The 18,134-nt window shown below is 40.4% G+C and overlaps 1 protein-coding gene and 1 long non-coding RNA gene across 5 annotated transcripts in view; one reads left to right on the top strand and one right to left on the bottom strand.

Annotated features, from left to right (window-relative positions):
- LOC106585080 (polypeptide N-acetylgalactosaminyltransferase 9) overlaps window positions 1–18,134 on the bottom strand; it is a 91,808-nt gene that overhangs the window by 30,434 nt on the left and 43,240 nt on the right. The gene's annotated exons all lie outside the window — the stretch shown is intronic.
- LOC106585082 (uncharacterized) lies at window positions 10,346–17,439 on the top strand. 2 transcript variants are annotated; one of them, XR_014382504.1, is made up of 5 exons: window positions 10,346–11,017; window positions 12,081–12,662; window positions 12,780–14,648; window positions 14,756–14,959; window positions 15,132–17,439. It is a non-coding gene; the product is annotated as an uncharacterized LOC106585082 (long non-coding RNA). The 2 variants fall into 2 exon arrangements; XR_001323905.3 differs by having other exon boundaries at window positions 10,348–11,017; window positions 12,793–14,648.

The following is an 18,134-nucleotide window of genomic DNA, read 5'->3' as shown; positions in this document are numbered from 1 at the left end:
CAAAAATATATTCACCTCTCCCCACTCTTACATACTGTAAATGTATCCAATTAGCATAATCAAAGTTCTGGTAATAGTCAAGCTTCTCAAAGACCGCGGCTCTTAAACCGTTTTTGTCTTGTGATATACAGTCTACAATGCCTACAATCTTTTGAATATTCTTGTGACCTGTCAAATAAATTAGCTTTAACTCAGTTTTACTTCTATATACTACTTATAGTATAATAGTATATGCCATTTAGCAGATGCTTTTATCCAAAGCGACTTATGCAAGCATACATTTTTACGTATGGGTGGTCCTGGGAATTGAATGCAATAACCCTGCTCTATCACATGACACAAGGGGACCAGCCACCAGTGTCTCGTGACCCATAGTTGGGAGGAAGACACACTGACTGCCCTAAAGGTCCTCATTTCCATTTCTGCCACGGAGCTGCAATTCTGGGATCAATTTTGTGTCAAGTTAGAGTGAAGCAACCAATGGATGAGGGAGGATTAAAGGGATTGGGATATCTTATCCCTTTTAAACAAAGCCAGGTGAATTCCTTTAACAGTTTTACCACCGGAGCCCTTACAGAGATTAACACTACAACACAGAATGAAAATATTCACAATGAAAAATAAGAAAGACATACAGTACTTGCATTTGTGGGCTTGTTTTACCACTTGAGGTGTGTGTGTGTGTGTGTGTGTGTGTGTGTGTGTGTGTGTGTGTGTGTGTGTGTGTGTGTGTGTGTGTGTGTGTGTGTGTGTGTGTGTGTGTGTGTGTGTGTGGGGGGGGGAGTTGTGTCTTAGGAATTTGTCTCTGTCTCTGTTCTTAATTGAAATGTTTCTCACTGGCTTCTAGTCTCTGTACCCAGGAGAGCTCTCTTCCTTTTAATGTAATATCTGATTTGCCCATTTCAAAGACATAGCAGGAAATCCTGACCACAAAGTGATATATTCTCCCATGAAGCTGTTTGGCTTTATAAAGTGAAAGAAATATTCCTCACATCTGTTTTTTGTAAGTTGTTGTGATGTACAGTGTGACATCAAAGATGAATTCGATTTGAGAACCCCCACCGTGTAGTGTGGACATCTATAGCATTCACACCACTGATGTAATCACGCCTCCATGCAAATCCCAAATACATCAATTGATTCAGTATGTGGATATGAAGAACAAAAAAGGCATGATAGCATAACATCTTTCCCTCAAAGCTTTAGCTTGAATAGTAGAATACTTAACATTTCCTCTATAACAGGCCATACTAATAAATAATGAGTGGTAAACCTTGGTTTGAGCACATATCATTGGGCCTACACCCTCAACTGGTGTTTTTGTCAGCATCCATGTTACATGCGTGCAACACCATAGTTAACACATTCAGAACTAGTCGGACCATTGTCTCTAAGCTGTTAAGAATGACTAGAATACCAGGCAGCAGCATCATAATGTGTTGCAATGCAAAGTCTATCCCGCCCCTCCCAATGGGATGTCCAATGAGATGAGTGATGTTTCAAGCAGAATGAACTGAAGGTCTCTCTCTCTCTCTCTCTCTCTCATACCCAAAATGTATAGTTCAAATCAGGATGTCTCAGTGATGTGATGTAGCGCTTTCAACTCTACTGTCAAAACATGCAAAGCAATTGAATCCCCTGCTTTCTCATCGGCAGTCCCCTTAATTGTAGTGAGTTTGTTTGACATACCAGTGCATTCCTCACTACTTAAGTGGGTTTTTTTTGTTACAGTAGATTAGCTGTCAAAATAATTTCCATCTTGTCAAACACATCTAACACCATCAAACACCCTCCAATTAAACTAACAAATTAAAAACATGTTTTCTATAATGAGAAGGATGATCCAATTTCAAGTCTGTGCATTTCAAAGTTTATTTAAGTAAGTATGGCGACTTCAGACAGAGTTGGATGGTTAATTAGCTTCACTTTTCTTTTTGCATAACAGGCTCTGAAAACAGAGGGTTATGAAATGAACAATATGTCTTAAAGGATCTTAATTGCCTCGTCAATGTGTGTTTAAAGATAGGTGCAAGAGCAGTCACACTTGAAAGAGGCCTATAATGAAGTTTATGGCTCATGTAGATAATAAGTGCGCTGACAAGTTCTGCCTAATTGCTACTCCCTGTGGCCCTGAATAGGAAAACTCTCTGTCTGGCTGTCGAGCGCTACAATATGTATTGAAACCCACATAACCTTGTCAATCTCCAAAAGTCATTCAGGGATTTCAAATACTTGAAAATAAGCTGGATGGGCTGTTGTTAGGAATAATTTTGCTTTTCAAAACGTGACCTGTTTAAGCATTTAGTGGCAGATTTCTGGGTCAGCACTATACCTTATAAAACAATATAAACCCAGTCCAATTATCTGTGCGCACAGACACAAAATGTTATTTTTTAAATAATTCAATACAGTAGTATGTGATCTATATGTAAAACATTTACATTTCACATTTTAGTAGTTTAATCACTTAGCTGATGCTCTTATCTAGAGCAACTTACAGTAAATGTATTACTCTTAAGATAGCTAGGTAAGACAACCACATATCACAGTCAAATATACAGGATACAAACATTCCTTTCTAGCTAAACAATGGATTGGCCTGTATAGCGTTTAGCAACAAAAAAAAAACATGTTTTCATACACATCTAAAATCTACGAATTAAAGATCTGAGAACAGTAATATTTAACATACACATGAAGGTACCCTAAAGCAATCATTTCTGATGAGAAAACACAAATATAACGTTATAAAAATAAACTCTCAATCTATTTATACTTATTTACTTCAATATTAACTTATACAACTAGGATAGCCACCTTGTAAACTCAAACCATTGAATGAATGGAGCATTAAAATAGTTCCTATATGATATATCCCTGTTGTTCCTATTCTCCTCTGTGTCTTCCCTCCTCTGTGTCCTCCCTCCTCTGTGTCCTCCCTCCTCTGTGTCCTCCCTCCTCTGTGTCCTCCCTCTTCTGTGTCCTCCCTCCTATGACTAGTGGTGAGGTAGTGAGATAAAACCTACTGTAACGAAGCCTAGAGTAAATACCTCTCAGTCCATTAAGCCCCAGCAGATTGATTCAGGCCCTCTAAATAATGTATGTCTTGAAAAAGACAAATACTTGATCAATATGAAATGGTCAACCCATTGTTACCTTTGCACTGTTCCTATTGATGAAAAACAGATCTTTCCTCCTACGTCTTCCCAGTTAAAGAACTATGTTCTCTGAGAATTAATCATTCATGTAATGGGGCGATGAGCCAGAGGAGGAGCAGAAAGGATAGGAAGAAATCCACATGAGAGATACAGTATATTTGTAGTCGATATACGACACAGGCCAGGTCTCCTGTTGTACTGATCTCTCACACAAATGTATATATTTCTCATCATCTATCTCCATCTTCTCCCATGACTCTTCATGTCTGCCTTCAGACTGTGATGCAGTAGCCTAATAGTCAAATTCCCTCATGTAGTGGCTCAAATCAGTCCAATTTTTTTTTTAAATGGTCTATTTGTTTCAGTGGGCCCACATATGGTCAGCCGCTTTGTCATTCGCTGCCTGGTGGACGTGGGCATGAGGGTGATTTTAGCTAGCCGCGGATGGAGCTGGTATGGCTGCTGACCACAGATGGCTGAGGCTTAATGTTGGCTCATAAAGACACGGCTGACCTTTTCAAGGTGACTCTCTCTTTGCTATAGATGTGAGGATAAGGAGGAAAGTAAAGCAAACACCACTAGAGAGAGATGCCCTCTCCTCTTCGGATATAATGATTTTGTACATACCTCCCAGTATCTACTGCATGGTGATGGCTCTGTCAACATCATAGAGATATAACACTAGTTCATTCTGTGGTCAGCATGAACTGTAGTTACACACAAAAAAAAATGATGGCTCATCAAGGTTTCTTTGGGAAGGGAGATGGTTCTATGTGGAACCATTGAGCTCTTCAATGGTTCTTTACAGTTCACAAAAGAGTTCTTTGCTTTTTTTTTGTGACGATTCAAATTTAGGGGAGGTGGCTCGTTTGAACATTTGGGGGCGTGGTTTGCACACAGCTCATTTTGTGCAACTGTGAGTGAGAGTGTCTTTCCAGTTTATCTAATGTTTTGTGTTATGACATTACATATTATATATGGCTATGGCTAATGATTGTGTTTCGTGAAAGACTGGCCTTGCGGTAATTTTTCACTGATGCAATAATCAACAATATCAAATGGCTGACCGGAATGAAAACCCCTCTATGGTTCTTCGAAAGTATATATAAAGAACATTTCAGATGTGAAGGTTCTATAAAGAACCATAAAAAGGGTTCTCTATAGCCCCCCAAAACGTTGCAACCATAGCAGAACCCTGTTTTGGTGCTATATAGAATATTTTTTTAAGGTTATTTATAGAACCTTAGGAAAGGGTTCTTTATAGATGGGTTAGCTGACACAGTCACGAAAACGATGTGCACGCTTCAATGGGGCAGAAGTCTGTGAGTTGTTGTGATTCTGGATGGCCAATAAACTGCCATGTGGGAAAATGTAAGTGACTCGTTTCAGCTAGTTTCATCTTGTTCTTGATACCATGTCTTGTTTTCAGGTGTTTTGACTGATTTCATGTCAATTCCAATATGGCAAAAGAAATTGCTAGCTAGGTAACCAACATCTGTAATTATGTATTTGAGAGACAACAAGTACTCATTGTGCAAATGTATTTATGTTTTCAATAAACATTGGAGATGAAATATAGTTTAGATGTGGTCAACAATCTAAGCCCACCCCATCTGTTTTGCCCCATAGTTGCGCACACATATGTTTTCTTGCTAAACAACCAACCCATCTATAGCACCATACAGGTTCCATTTAGATCCTTGTGAGCATGGTTCTTTATTTAGCAGAGAGTTTGTCTCCCAGGCATAAAAGGAGCATTTAGTTGTAAGAAGAACAAACAATTGTTGTTTGAGGCACAGTGGCCACAAACTAGCCACAGCATCTAAACACACCACTTCAAAGCAGTGAGTGTTTTACTTAAAAGCTTTAGCATTACCCAGGTTCAGTAATGTACCGATCTTTGTCTGTTTTTTAACTACAGAAGTGGCGGAAGTTTCAAGACACAACCTCACTCCAATATGTTCACCTGTAGAAAATAAGGCAGTCTTAATTAAGGGCAGCTGTGTCAATTGCGTATCCCAGGGTATGGCAGTACCATTTTAAATAGGCTAAAATCATTCCAATCCCCATTAAAGGGCAATACAGTTTAGCGGGATTAAAGGGCTAGGATGATGCAGACACCTGGGAGAGGCAATGGTGTAAAGTACTTAAGGTAAAATACTTTAAAGTACATCTTAAGTAGTTTTCTGGGGTATCTGTACTTTACTTTACTAGTGATATTTTTTTACAACTTTTACTTTTATTCCACTAAATTCCTAAAGTAAATAATGTACTTTTTACTCCAAAAGTACTTGTTACATTTCGAATGCTTAGCAGGACAGAAAATGTTTCCAATTCACACGCTTATCAAGAAAACATCCCTGGTCATCCTTACTGCCTCTGATCTGGCAGACTCATTAAACACAGATGCTTCATTTGTAAATTATGTCTGAGTGTTGGAGTGTGTCCCTGGCTATCTGTAAAATAATAAAACAATAAAATTGTGCTGTCTGTTAATCTAAGGAATGTGAAATGATTTACTTTTGATACTTAAGTATATTAAAAAACAAGAAAATCGTGCTGTCTGGTTTGCTTAAATCCAAGGAATGTGAAATTATTTACTTTTGATATTTAAGAATATTTTAGCAATTACATTTACTTTTACACTTAACTACATTCTATGTATCTTTACTTTTACTCAAGTATGACAATTGGGTACTTTTTCCACCACTGGGGAGTGGAAGGTAAGGCTGTTTGTATGGCTGGCTGGCTCCACCCTAACAATGTATAAAATTAAGTGTCGAAAGGGAGTAGGCACACCACTGGCTTGACCCTGACTTGCAGCTGTAGTGTCGCCGGCAGGGAGAAGGACGGGTGAGGGGTGGGTAGGCTGTGTAGGAAAACGACAGGAGCACGGCTGCCACTTGACAAAGCAACCTATTGCGGGTGCCCTACTCTGGAGGGACTCTGGAGGGACGCCGGCCTCCCGAGTGCTGACTGGGTGTGTTTATAGAATGTTAAGTCCCCTATTGACTCAGGTGAATGAAGCTACAGCAACAAGTTGATGATGGCTGGAGTCAAATTTGCTTGTTTTTGCTGTTCTCCAAATTGCATTTTCGAGTTAAAAAAATTGTGTACAAATGATGTAACTTTGCCATACTCTAGGTTTAGCTGAAATGATGTCCATGTCCTGTGTGGGTTCCTTTGTCTACACTTAAGTACCTGAAACTATCTGGCAGAACAATAAACCCGGAAAGTGAAGAGGCAAGAGTGTATCTTATCTTTTGAGCAGGAGAGGACCCAACTGAGTTGAGCAATCAATCACCCTCTCCCGTTCTTCTACTTTGTGTTGATGTTTCTGGAGTTTTAATTAAGTTAATTCCCCATCAAACAGAAGCGAGATTATGACCATATGCCAAGGATGAACCAGAGCCTGTGTGGATACAGTAGATGGCCTTTCAGAAAACTAATTATTACAACTTTCTTTTGTTAAATACATGTAAAAATAAAAGAAGCTTGGGTTGGTTGAGTTCATTTGAATATCCCAGGAGAAGTGCTGTGGTGCGATCACTCACAGATGAGTTGAGATAAAAACACTTTACAAATACTTTCAAGAAGACACCATCAAGTGTAATGTCACCCTGACCCCTAGATATATATACAGTTGAAGTCGGAAGTTTACATACACCTTAGCCAAATACATTTAAACTCAGTTTTCCAAAATTACTGACATTTAATCCAAGTAAAAATTCACTGTCTTAGGTCAGTTAGGATCACCACTTTATTTTAAGAAGGTGAAATGTCAGAATAATAGTAGAGAGAATTATTTATTTCAGCTTTTATTTCTTTCATCACATTCCCACTGGGTCAGAAGTTTACATACACTCAATTAGTATTTGGTAGCATTGCCTTTAAATTGTTTAACTTGGGTCAAACATTTCGGGTAGCCTTCTACAATCTTCCCACAATAAGTTGGGTGAATTTTGGCCCATTCCTCCTGACAGAGCTGGTGTAACTGAGTCAGGTTTCTAGGTCTCCTTGCTCGCACACACTTTTTCAGTTCTGCCCACAAATTTTCTATGGGATTGAGGTCAGGGCGTTGTGATGGCCACTCCAATGCCTTGACTTTGTTGTCCTTAAGCCATTTTGCCACAACTTTGGAAGTATGCTTGGGGTCATTGTCCATTTGGAAGACCCATTTGCGACCAAGCTTTAACTTCCTGACTGATGTCTTGAGATGGTCCTTCAATATATCCACAAAATGTTCCTACCTCATGATGCCATCTATTTTGTGAAGTGCACCAGTCCCTCCTGCAGCAAAGCACCCCCACAACATGATGCTGCCACCCCAGTGCTTCACAGTTGGGATGGTGTTCTTCTGCTTGCAAGCCTCTCCCTTGTTTCTCCAAACATAACGATGGTCATTATGTCCAAACAGTTCTATTTTTGTTTCATCAGACCAGAGGACATTTCTCCAAAAAGTACGATCTTTGTCCCCATGTGCAGTTGCAAACCGTAGTCTGGCTTTTTTTATGGCGGTTTTGGAGCAGTGGCTTCTTTCTTGTTTTTCCATTCGAATGTGGTTGTGCTTTTAGATGGATGAAAGCATAGTGATAACACATTGTAAATTCAACTAACTTTTGGCATTTTTTTTTTCAGTCTGTGAATATGGTTGTAATCTCATTGATCAACATCTCAACCAAATATTACCCAATTATCCACTTTAAAATGATGTAGTGTGCCCGGTGGGATATGTCATCATATGTATCCTCCATACCATTTGGGCATCAGGAAGGGATGGCCATAACAATACTAAAGATTAAGAAATGCTCATATCTCAGTGTTCCTGTTCCTCCTTTAATAGCATTAGCTCTTCCGGCATACAGAATCATTATGTTTTGTGAAAGCACTGCTGGCACCATGAATAATTTCTTTGTCTAGGAGACAGAACACGTCTCCTTTCTGAGCGGTATGATGGCTGTGTGGTCCCATGGTGTTTATAGTTATGTATTATTATTTGTACAGATGAACGTGGTACCTTCAGGCATTTGTAAATTGCTCCCAAGTATGAACCTGACTTGTGGAGGTCTATAATTTTTTTTTCTGAGGTCTTGGCTGATTTCTTTTGATTTTCCCATGATGTCAAGCAAAGAGGCACTGAGTTTGAAGGTAGGCTTTGAAATACATCCACAGGTACACCTCCAATTGACTCAAATGATGTCAATTCGCCTATCAGAAGCTTCTAAAGCTATGACATCATTTTCTGGAATTTTCCCAGCTGTTTAAGGGCACAGTCAACTTAGTGTATGTAAACTTCTGACCCACTGGAATTGTGATACAGTGAATTATAAGTGAAATAATCTGTCTGTAAACAATTGTTGGAAAAATTACTTGTGTCATGCACAAAGTAGATGTCCTAACCGACTTGCCAAAACTATAGTTTGTTAACAAGAAATGTGTGGAGTGGTTGAAAAACGAGTTTTAATGACTCCAACCTGAGTGTATGTAAACTTCCGACTTCAATTGTATATACACAGTATGTGTATGTATATATATATATATATATATATATATATATATATATACATATATATATATATATATATATATATATATATATATATATTATACAGTATGTATGTATACTGTAGCTAAATATTCCTGAGGGGACTTGAAAATGAAGGGCAGTGTTTTGGTCTCATGAGATGCTGTATCAGCAAATAATAAGTGAGAGATGGAAAATGCATGATGCAATAAATGTGTATTGACACCTCTGGCAGAATTCATCATTTCTATTCCTTCTTGATATTTTTTTATTTTTGCAAACTCAGCCTCATGGTAAGCAATGTTTACATCTCTGATACCAGGGTATGGGTTTCAAATTAGACTTATTTATAAGTCACAGTGAACTGCAGCAAAAATAAACTACTTTAATACTAATATTTTGGAAGAGCTGCAATGGCATTGATAATCAACATCATCAAATATCATGACTAAATTAACTATTTTGTACACATACAGTACTGGGATAAATGGTAAAACTATGATATCAAGAAACAGCATAAACATTTACTTTAACATCTATGGTCTATATATCTTCCTCTTCATGATTTCTCCCACAATTCCATGAAAGCCTCTCCTATTCCCTGTAGTGTAAATACATCTCTAAACTGTACAGTGGAGGCTCCTCAGGGGAGGAAGGGGAGGACCATCCTCAGTGAATTTCATAAAAATAAAAATAGTGAAACATAAAAAAAGTTTTCCTCTTTAGATAAAACTATAATGAATATATTAATGTCACCAGCGACATCTATTGCAGGATAAATCAATGTTAAAATGTTCATAGCTGGTCATATATGGGATGTTACGTTTTACTTTATGGGTTGGTTATGTAGGCTTCTTGTAACCCATCGCTTTCTACTAAATATAATAATACGATTCAATTATATCTTTACATTAAAAACCAAAGTCTATCAGAATTTCAGTCATTCCAATAAATATTATACCCTTTGATCTTCAAGAATAGGACTTGGAAATATGGAAGTATAGATTAGCCAAATTGTTTTACCTGAGCATAAGCCCAAAACTAAGGATTTATTAGCCAGCCCTACTCTGTTGTTGATGAATTTGTGGTCATGGAGGACTGATTGGGCTCATTGATTCGAGTTGAAAAATAAATGCTGTGCTCATGGAATGGCATGCACTGAGCGCTACTGAAAAGTGATATTTACATGTGAAAAATGATTGCCATATGCTGCATTTGCTATAGGCCTATTGTTCAACTTTTCGTTAGTGACACTTTGATGTCTTGATAATATGCAGCTCTTTAAGTCCATAGATGAAACAATAACAAACTTCTGAATTAAAAAGTTTTCCTCGAAGTAATCATCTACCTTTTCAAAAGTATCTGTAATCTGATTACAATATTTTTGCTGTAACATGATTACAGTTAAACAAAAAAAAATGTCATCCCTAACATGTAACGAATTACATGTAATCCATTACTCCCCAACCCTGCTGGCTATGGCTATCCAACACTGGAACTCTTTCAAGTCAAGGTCAATTTTTTATTTTTTATATATATATTGCCACCGAGGCCCACGGTGTAACTGCTAAACTGCTTGCTTAACTGTATACTGTAACGGGTTACTAACGCATTAGTTCTAGTAGCTATGTTGACCATGACGTTACTAATGTCAGCTAATATGGTGACAACGTTGTAGGCTGTGTGTAGCTGTTGGCTTGGAAAGTTTTTTTTTCGCATAGTCACAGACAGCTGATGTGTTGTGCACTGAAATCCCCAAGGGAAGGGAAAAGGTGAAAGGAGGAGAGCGCATAGATGCGAGAAGGAATTACACAACAAACACATTTGTATGTTATGTGACCGCTATGAAAGTGCATTGTGTTTTAGTGTGATCAGTGGTGTATTCATTCCGCCGATAATGTTTAAAAACGTTTCTTAAATGGTAGCTAACGGAACGAAACGGGGATAAACATGCCGGCATTTGTCCAAAAGAAACTCACGTTTGCAACTGTTGGACTAACGAGTACACCCTAGATACGCTTGGCGCACAACCGTGAGTCGAGGAAATTTCTGGTTGCGACAACCACTCATATCGCCGTCTGCAACCAAGAAGTAACCAAGAATTGCACTCGCCAACCAATCCGAGACACCAGTGCAACCAAGAAGTAACCAATAATTAACCAATGAGGTTATAGCTATGGCAGGACCTTTAAACTCTAGAAGAGGACCATGGAAAAGTACATTTCCTATCAGGTAATTTTGTTCGGGAGTTATCTTTCTTTTCTGAAGTAACGTTAGCTATGGCGGGAACTTTAAACGCTAGAAGAGGACCATGGAAAGATATATTTCCTCTCAGGTAATTTTGGCGAGTTATCTTTCTTTTTTGAAGTAACGTTAGCTACAATTTATTGTTGTTTGCTGTTTTTATTAATCATCATCATAATCGATCGGAATATCTAGCAGGTAAGATCAGTGTATTAGGCTTCAGTAATATGTTAGCACGATTTACAGTGTAGCTACAGTAACGCTATCTAACGCGTTAGTAAACTGGTGTTTTGACACTGACACAGGTTATCGAAGTAAAGTAACGTTAGCTAGCTTAACGTCCGATGACTCTGACCATCAAAATAGAGGTGGGTATAATTTGTGGAACGTTCCAACAGGAATATGTAAATAACAAGGTTGTCAACAAACAACGCATACGAAGTTGTATAGCGGCCGAATAAGATACCGGGTAGGGAGTGGGGTATTTCATTAAGTTAACTTACCACGTTTATTCCGTAAAATGTCTGTCCTCACTCTGGTAGCCTATGGACAAGCATTAAGAATAAGCTACGTGGTGACTCGATGCCTATTCGGCAGCTAGTTAGCTAGATTAATTGATCGTGCTACTTGTATGCGTTGTTTGTTGGCAACATTGTACTTTACGACGTTTTTGGAACAGATTCCTGTTGGAACGTTCCACAAATTATACCCACCCTCAAAATAGTCTGTTAACCCCACTATTTCCAAACTGGAGGTATTATTTGCTTATTACCGTAACTAGCTATCCAAACAAAGTGTGATTTTATAGCTAATAGTTGTGTTTTTGTCACACAACAAAGCATCATCAAACCCTCTCCCTTTTCTCTTTTAATTAATTTAGCTAATTGGACTAGACATAACTATAGGGCAGACACTGTCTTCATATCAAATAGGCTAGGGTCATCATGTTAATTATGAATCAAAAGGCACGAGCGATATCCTATGCTCTTGCTTATGCTGGTGTGTCTGTTTGTGGTAGAAATGTCCTTCAGCAAGTAGCTAGAGTTTATATACTTCATTTTATTGTTCCATCTATTAACCTGGTCTGCTCACTGTGATTAAAATGTATATCATTTATGCTTATTAAATACAAACTTTCCCCTTTATTTTCACAGCAGACATGGAGCCGGGTTCAGAAAACTGCCAAATGGAAGCCATGTCTTAACGGACAGTAAGGATTCCAGGATTTACAGGACAAAAACTACAAAAAGCGTGTGGAGCAAGGCTGTGTCTCCAGACAAAGTGGTGGAATCAGCCAGGAGGGCTGTACTGCTCAGAGGTGGCAACCCAACAAGCAGGGCACCTTTGCTGGGTCAGCATGAGATGCAGTTTGGCCTTTATAAGGAGCAGTCTTTCAAGTGGGTGGTTGAAAATGTGCTGGGCTGGGTATTTGGTGGCATCGATGCAGAAAGAATCTGCCTCTCAGCCAGCGAGGAGTGATTTCAAAAACCATGCTGCTAATAAGATGGCTTTCAAGGAATACATGGAGCTCTTCCCTGAGGGCCGGGAGGCTATCAGGATTAAGTCCACCACCCAGCCATCCGCCACCACCCAGCCATTCAAAGACCAGATGACCACTGGTTACCAGAGGTCCTCAACATCCTCACTCAGGTCATTGCTGGTTGGAAAATTACGCCCCTCCCAGAATCTCCACAGCACAATAAGGAAGCTCATGTCTCCTCGGAAGGTTCAGCCTAGTAAGCTCTATATTATGTTAATATAAATGATATCATAATGATGTTTATTTTAGTTTATAGAGATAATAGATAAGTAAAACAATGTTGTTTAATCTATTGATCTAATTTATTGAATAGTTCTACTTTTCAGCCCTTCCAGCCTCTGAGCCTGATGATGGTGAGCTCCTTATGGCAGCAGAGCAGCTTGAGTCACAGGAGTCAGACGTGCCGCGACCAATGGAGTTACAAGTATCAAGTTATTACATATAGTACTGACTGCTCAGCCTCTTTAAGGCTCATTCTACGTATTTGTGTGGTGTATTTATAGTGATGACTTACATTTTAAATGATGTACCAGGCCTACACAGTATGTCTCATGTGATATGAGGACCTGTCCTTGGGGAATTTATCATCAAAACATTATTTATTGTGTTGGGATGTTGTTGTCTTTTGATTTCAGGGAGCGACGTAGTATGCCTTCCCAAGGATTGGCAACGCACTTTGCCTGATGTGGACCATAAGTGGGTGTCCAAGGCATTGTTCAGGTGGTCGGGCAATGGGATTCCAGAGATGGACTTTGACAGGGTTGACAAAATGTGGTGGGACCCCCCTCCACCACCCTTCATCTGCAGCTCAGCACCGGTGATGGAGAGGTACTTTGCCCATCCTCTGCTGCTCTGGATGCCCAGGAAGGTCTGGCAGGTGAAGCTGTATTGCCCACATTCTGACTGTGAGAGGGGGGAGTTGACCTCATCAGGACTCCACCAGAAGATCAGGCAGGTTGTGGATGTGGACGGATCTTACTATCTGGCAGCAGAATAACTTTAATGTCCCAAGTGCAGTAGGAAGGTCATCAGTTGGAACCACAACATCCTTTCCCAGCTGGAAATAAGCCACAGCATCCAGTTTCCCTGCATTTTGACAGCTAAACTCATCTGTGACATCAAGGTAGTTCATCTGATGAGACAGAGGTCTGGGGAACAGCAGCAGCCATATACAAAAGAAGGTGGAGGAACAATGCAGTCCTGGCTGCAGAGGACTATCCCTTACCTGACTGACTGCAAGCCCCCCCCCCCCCCCCTCCCCTCCTCCCCCTCCCGACATGACATCTGTGCCCAAGTACCGCTGGCTAATGCAGGTATACGCCCAGGAGGTCCTGCACCGACTGGATGAGGTCAAGGCCAGCATTACCTCCCAGTTTGGCACGGTCCTCAAGATCGACTCAACCAAGAAGGTGGTAAAGAAGCTGGCAAGCCACAGTGCCAAAACTGCTGTGTGGGTCACTAATGTGGGAAATGAGCATGGACAAGCCCTCATGTCCGTGCTCACAGCCAGTGAGGGCAAAAGGACTGGGCCCTATGGTCGATGGCCTCATTAAAATGTATGCGGATGCTGGAGTCACAACACCTTCCGTCCTGTATGTGGACAGGGACTGTTGCGGAGCAAGCCACATTCAGAAGATGTTCGCTGCCTGGCCACAGCTGAAGATTAAGCTGGACATGTGGCACTTCATGAGGCGCATGGCAGTTGGTTACAACACCGACTCCCACCAGCTGTATGCAACATTCATGAATCGTCTCAGCCAGTGCATTTTCCAGTACGACCAGTATGACCTAAAAGCACTGAAGGATGCAAAACGAAAAGAGCTGGAGGCAAAGCTCATGGGTCCATTAGATGCTGATGTCATGCGTAACATCACTTGGAGTGAGCTGGCCCTGCACTGCCGAAGAACCACACGTGGCACAGAGGAGACCCAAGCTCTGATCACTGAGCTCATCAATGGCTTTGATGGTGAGAAGGGGCGTGACTCCTTGGGTGTGCCTCTGATTAACTCCTGCAGGATGGAGGACACAGATCAAGCATGTGGCCTGCCTGCAAGACCCAGAGGGTGCCCAGTTGTATATCCAGACTGGCATCAGCATCAAGGGAGGACTTCCCCTGCCCACATACAGATGTGCCAGAAGTTCCACATCACTAGAATGCTTCACCTGAACTGATTCCTCCCAGGTAAAAACACAATCAAAACAATTCACTTCTAATGTAGAATTACTGTTGTCTCTGTTTGAACTGGTGGTTGTATTCGAATGTACCAACCTTATGAATTTATATTTCAGGTACCCTAGCCAGTGATACCTTTTATCAGATGTACCTGGTTGATGGATTGGCACGGTGGAGTCAGGACCATGCTGTTGCAGCTACAAGTGACAGGAAGGAGCCACACTCCTACTGTGTTATCCTTCGTCATGCTGCCAACACCCTCGGGGAGGAGATGCTTGGAAAGATTATGGTTCCTTACACTGTTCCACGCAAATACACTGGTAATGGCAATATGATTTTTATGTAATAGATGCAGCTTTTATATTTAATAAAAACAGCAACACATTTCTCTTTGTGAAATGTTATTATAGAATAATTCCATTCTCAGTCTGATGTATTCTCATATTGTTTTCCTTTATGGAGGAAATATGTTTGGGGTACCTCTTCAATCAGACTGGTTTGGTGCTGCAGGATTACGAGGCTGCCATTGAGGAACTGGAGACAGGTGATCCTGATGTCCAAGGGGAGGATGATGAGGGCTTTGTGGAGCTTGTGGAATTTCAGGACCTGACAGTTCCAGTGCTAGAAGCAGCCCTGCCTCTTGGCACCTTTCGTCCTATTCCCACCCCCTCTACCAGCATCCAGTCCACAGCTGCATCAGTCAGTCCCCTATCTTCCACTCCTGTACGTGCTACTCCACCACTTGGGCCTCTGTCCTCCACACCTGTGCTCGCCAGTCCATCAGTCAGTCCCGTCACTGTCTGTCGCCTTGGCTGTGTTTGTAAATTCACTCTGGAATGCCAGAGTCTGCTCAGAGTGCGCTCTTGGGCGTTCGTAAATCCAGAGCGTTGTCAGATTGTCCGTTTGTAAAATTCAGAGTGTTTCGCTCCCGGAGCATTTAGAACACACACTGGACGCTCTAGCCAAAGAGTAGGTTTGATCCGAGCTAGCGTTCTGACCTCACAACAGCAGTCAAGCACCCAAGCTAACTGACTGAAGTTGGCTAGCTTACTAATGAGAGAACACCTCACTCTGCCCATTTTATTCACCCTAGCAGAGCTGGTTAGGCTGCTTTCATGTTATCTAGTGCATTGACTGTAACTGTGCGGCTGGCAACAATTTACTGACACCCATCATATTCAACAGGTGTTGCGTGTTATTAAATGAATCAGTTGCCCCTTGATTACTCACATTTTTCTCTTGACCTGTGCATCTATACTGAACAAAAATCTAACGCAACATGCAATAATTTAAAAGATTTTACTGAGTTACAGTTCATATAAGGAAATCAGTCAATTAAAATAAATTCATTAGGCCATAATCTATGGATTTCACATGACTGAGAATACCGATATGCCTCTGTTGGTCACAGATACCTAAAAAAAAGATAAGGGCGTGGATAAAAAAAACCCAGTCAGTATCTGGTGTGACCACCCTTTGCCTCATGCAGCAAGACACATCTCCTTCGTATAAAGTTGATCAGGCTGTTGATTGTGGAAATGTTGTCCCACTCCTCTTCACTGGTGTGTCCAAACTTTTGACTGGTACTGTATATATTTTAGTTCTGTATACAACTTTCATTCATAGGCTAGGTCGTAGCACCCTCATGAAGGGTATATGGAAAATTATAGTATCATGTAGTAGCCTAAACCTATCGATGTTACATTGAACTGGGTGAATGGAATATGAATGACAGTCATCCAATATGCTGTAATAGAAGTAAGGCCAAGCTCATCAAAAACCAAATTGTCCTCCCTCATCTTAAACATCACTGACCGCCACTGATACCGTATATTGACAAAATTCAATAAGCTCATACACTTCTGATCTTGATTCCCTCCAATGACTGTTTTATTCAGTTACTGCTTACCCCAAGATCTCCACTACCACACCGAAGACCACTGTGGCCTGTGAACCCAGCATCTTCTCTCTCTCTCTCTCTCTCTCTGTCTCTCTGTCTCTCTCTCTCTGTCTGTCAATGGGATGGCCTCAGAGACATAATTGCTCTATGCAAAAGAGAAGCCAATCTCCATTCCATTAGAGGCTGTACAATACAGTGTTGCGGTGAATCAAAGTTGATTTGTTATTCAGCCATTCTTATACAGGTATATTCATTTCATTTTCCTCACAATGACAGAACTAGAGAAGAAAGGGTGCTAGTATTTGCATAGGCATTATGGTGAAAGACAAAGAGAGACTGTTATGTTATGACATTTGTGACATTGGTGTTATTATTGCATGAATCAAGGAGAGTGCAATTACTTTATGTAAGCATTGTGCAAATGTCAGACCTGATGCAAGTCATTCAATGGAGCAGAATGACAAAGTGGAGTACATCAGTATAAAACACACACTCCAGTGGGTTTCTTATAACACTCTATTTAGTGGCCGTATCTGAATCAATCTCCTACCTTTCGAACCGACCACTCAGTGGCATGGTTTGCTGCATAAAGGCAGGTCCGGTGAATAACAAAACAGAGTTTAACCTTGAAGACTGAAATTCTGGGGTGGCATACTGAACATTGAAATTACTATTAGGCTCAATGAAGAATGTGACTGTTCACTGGTAACAAACCTGAAACAAACATTTACTTGTTGTCTGAATGTCTCTTACTATTCAGCGGGGAAACCTTTCTATTGATGAGAATGTCATGCTAGTCCATTTAGAATGATGAGGACTTTGAGACGGTCATCAGCTACTATAATATTCCGTCCAGGTTCCTCAGAGGGGTTGAGTTATCAATAAACCAACCAAGATCTATCCTCTTGCCTCTGAAGTGCATTTTCAAAGGCTGCAGAAACCCTTCTGAAGCACCGTTCAAGCAATCTGAAGATTTTAAACTGGATGTGATGACATTAATGAAGGATACTTTTTCAAGCACGTCTCATTCCAATAAGCCCAGAGTGAGTTTAGATTCAGAGTGGTTCCACTTGGCTGAGGAGAAACATTTTCTGAATTTAAACGCGACCAATTCTTCAACCAAGCCTCCGCTCACATGAAGCGTTAAATTCAACTCAAAGCAGCTGAAAAGAGATTTACATTTTCAGTATAGAGCTTTAAAGCTATAGGGTTGACTGAAATATTTGCATTAAGGATTTTCCCTCCCGTCTGAGAAACATATTTCTGACATCTCTCAGTTGACGCCTTTGGGTATTGTATCTTAAGCTACTACCCTTATTTTACAAAACATAAGGAAACTTAATCGTGAGCCATTCCAAAGAAGGGAATATAAGCATAATAAATCATTTCAACAGGACTTTCCAAGTGAGCCGGTGCTGTACCTAATATTGGATTTGTAATTACTGGTATTATGTTTCAGCGCACTAGTCTTTCCTTTCCAATCCCACTCGCTTTAACTGAATAGGCTTATTAACAACCTCAACTTCCAATGGCACTTTTAACAACTTTTTTGTGTGATTATGATTTTGTACCTTCATGTTGTAACTTCTCAAAAA

Source organism: Salmo salar, chromosome 24, assembly GCF_965601325.2.
Source record: "Salmo salar chromosome 24, fSalSal1, whole genome shotgun sequence".
NCBI classification, from domain to species: Eukaryota; Metazoa; Chordata; class Actinopteri; order Salmoniformes; family Salmonidae; genus Salmo; species Salmo salar.
The sequence above is the reverse complement of the archived record's forward strand: the minus strand, read 5'-3'. Positions and strand labels throughout refer to the sequence as shown.